This window comes from Lissotriton vulgaris, chromosome 8 (assembly GCF_964263255.1).
Source record: "Lissotriton vulgaris chromosome 8, aLisVul1.2, whole genome shotgun sequence".
NCBI classification, from domain to species: Eukaryota; Metazoa; Chordata; class Amphibia; order Caudata; family Salamandridae; genus Lissotriton; species Lissotriton vulgaris.
The window spans coordinates 1,053,212,316-1,053,215,309 of NC_141696.1; the positions used below are offsets into that span (position 1 = coordinate 1,053,212,316).

The following is a 2,994-nucleotide window of genomic DNA, read 5'->3' on the forward strand; positions in this document are numbered from 1 at the left end:
TACATTAGACATTTTATACATAGCTTAGACAGGGGTTCTTGTTATCAGATTCCTCTCCGTACTCGCAAATGGGCCTCCTGTCTCCCTGGCGACGCCTGTCGCCTAATGCGCTTCCCTTAGCTTTGGTGGATGTTGCAGCGGTTCACCTTCCCGGTCTCCCTGGTTTTCCGAGTGAGATAAAGTGCTGCTAAAGCACAGAGTTTTTATACCCTGCGAGCCTTAAATTAATTTATTTAATGGGCAACAGGTGTGTTGAATCCGGAGATCATTGTCCCTCAGATTCGCCATCATTGTAGTTTTTAATTGTAGTTGAAACTATTCCACATCTCAAAAATAAAAAACGGACTATGGCATCCCGGTTGGAACGATCTTAATATTGATTTCTATACCGCACCACAGTTTTACTCTTTCTAACCGGTCACTGATTTGTTTATCTCAATAGATAAACTAATGATATATCTTGTAAAGTAAAAGTATAAAACGGACTAGGCATCCCTGTTGGAACGATCTTAATATTAATTTCTGTACCGCACCACAGTTTTAGCAGGTATGTAAAGAACTTAATTAGCAAACAGTTGAATATTTACTGCCCTAATCTGATTAGCATATCGTTTACATTTGAAACACATGGCATTTAAATAAAGCACATAATGAATAACATGGAAGTTTGATATGAAATTTATTTTTATTAATTTTTATAAAGTAGAAAATGTGTTATTTTATCTATTAGTTTTTTCTTTTTCTTATTTCATAAAAGATTTTTTTCAACATACATAAATATTACATAGACAGAAAAAATATACATAAAATGACATATACATAACGTAGTTTAGGTCGATGTTTTTAAAGATGTAGGCAATATGTTGTTAGACAACGCGCGTTTCGGCCTGTGGCCTTCATCAGGTGCCCGTCCTACATATATGACACAAACAATTACAGGACAAAAGATTGCATAAATATCTGAAAAGAAAACAATAAATACAAAAAAACATATATCAGTCATTTGATCACCATAGTTTAAAGCAATAATTGCTGTGTCCAAATAAATGTAAACGTAACTAGGTAGGGTCAGTACAAACTCATAATTATTGGGTTATAACAGCTTCTTACTGTTCTTTAATTTGAGTAATTACAGGAACTAATTTTCTTTCACCTGTGGACATTATTGGATAAGAATGTCTACTAAGTTATTACAACATACATTTATCTATGTGATTATTAAAAATATCCTTCTCTCATTTGGGTTTCCTTATTATTCGTTTTATTCAAAACATCATTTAAATTGCATGGCCTGATATGCATATTTCTTACTATTCTTTATATTTATTGGTTTGTTACAAAAGCAAACAGGCTGACTCGATTACTGAGCTTATTACTCAATGTACAATAATTGATTGAGAAGGTGTAAAATAACATTCCCTTCGCAAGACCAGAAAACAAAAGGGTATAGATGGTGAGAATTCAGGGAAAGAAAAAGGAAAAACGATGGAAAAACAGAGAAAAGGGAGAATGAAGTTGAATATATAGTGATTCATCTTATCTTAGTACCAAGGAAAAGATAACAGATTAATAAGTAGATTATTCTTATTCTTGTGGAGAGTCATCACTTACTTATAAAAAGATCTCAAGTGAAAAATCAATCGCAAGCTATTATGTTCAATTTGAGCGCCTTCTCTGTTGATTCTTACAGAAGAACTAGAGGTTCTGATAATATTCTGCAAAAAGAGAGAGAAAAAAAAGCCTATCTATAAAGATGTTTACATCCTTTAAATAAAGGGGCAAAACGTTGGTTATTCACTCTGTATCCTAGATATATTCAAATGGGACTGATGTAATGCCCTCCTTATTGCTATATTAGGGTAGGAGTTATAGATTGACATGCATATATTGTCGTAAATATAGAGTGGGAGTAAGGTTTGGTATGAGTGAATAAACACAAGGGTAAAGTTGAATAAGTGGGACCTTCTCACAGCGAGGTAGAACATATAAGGCAAGGGAATAATACCTTATGAGTGTCTCAGACCATCTTTAATGTTTTCTCATTTTGATATATGAGTTTCTTGAGATGTTGTCAGAGAATAAAACCTAGATGGAATAAATGGTTCAAATCAATATATTGCTGAATGGCCGAGACTAAAGGTAAATATATGGTTATAACTACAGTTGTTTAATTACCTTAGTATTACGCGATACCGTGGTAGCGTGGGGTTCTATTTTAGGGGCAACTGTAGCTACAGCGAACTTATAGTGCATCCAGCATTTCTTCTTGGAGCTGTCTTCTGAAATGTAAGGACACAGACAAACGCTTAGTTTAGCCATTGTGATAACAAGGAAAAATATTCGAAACACAGGTTAAATGGCATAACTTAAATTATCTGATTACCTTGATTAAGATCGAAAATGCTATGGCTAGGGGGTTCTGTTTCAAACGGGCTCGAAATGAAGTTTTCAGCTGTGGATTGCAAAGAGCTCATATCCTATTTTTTGCATCCATTAGTGCAGTGCTGGATTGCTTTTCTGTCTAAGAGAGAAGAGCACACACAAAGAGTTACTAAAATAAAGGAGCGCTTAATGTGCAACAGAAAGCAATATCCTCGAGGTGATAACGATCGCTATGCTCGTACCTGTATTGTCTGTAGACTAGATGCAATAGGGGATTCTTCGCTGGCTGGTCGCGCAATTCCGACGGTATGACGAACGTGGGTGCGTGATGCATTCTTTATATACTAATGTTAACTAGCTGGAAACTTCTAATGTGGGTTCAGCTGGACAAACAAAACATGGCGCTTGGATATATACGTCATGTAAAAGGGACTTGTATGATCAACAGAATAAAAGATGGACTAGGACGGACACCCGAGGCAGAAACTAGCCATTCTGATTATTGTATTTGGATGCCTGACACTAAAAATGGACCAACCATTTTAGTTGTTGTCATGGAATACCTGACACTAAAAACGGACTTGTTTGTTCTTTATAGTTATTGTTGATCAA

The 2,994-nt window shown here is 35.2% G+C and overlaps 1 long non-coding RNA gene across 1 annotated transcript; it reads right to left on the reverse strand.

Annotated features, from left to right (window-relative positions):
- Window positions 1-839: 839 nt before the first annotated feature.
- LOC147698279 (uncharacterized) lies at window positions 840-2,704 on the reverse strand. Its single transcript, XR_015299190.1, has 3 exons — window positions 2,625-2,704; window positions 2,384-2,521; window positions 840-960 (listed from the first exon to the last, which is right to left on the reverse strand). It is a non-coding gene; the product is annotated as an uncharacterized LOC147698279 (long non-coding RNA).
- Window positions 2,705-2,994: the final 290 nt, after the last annotated feature.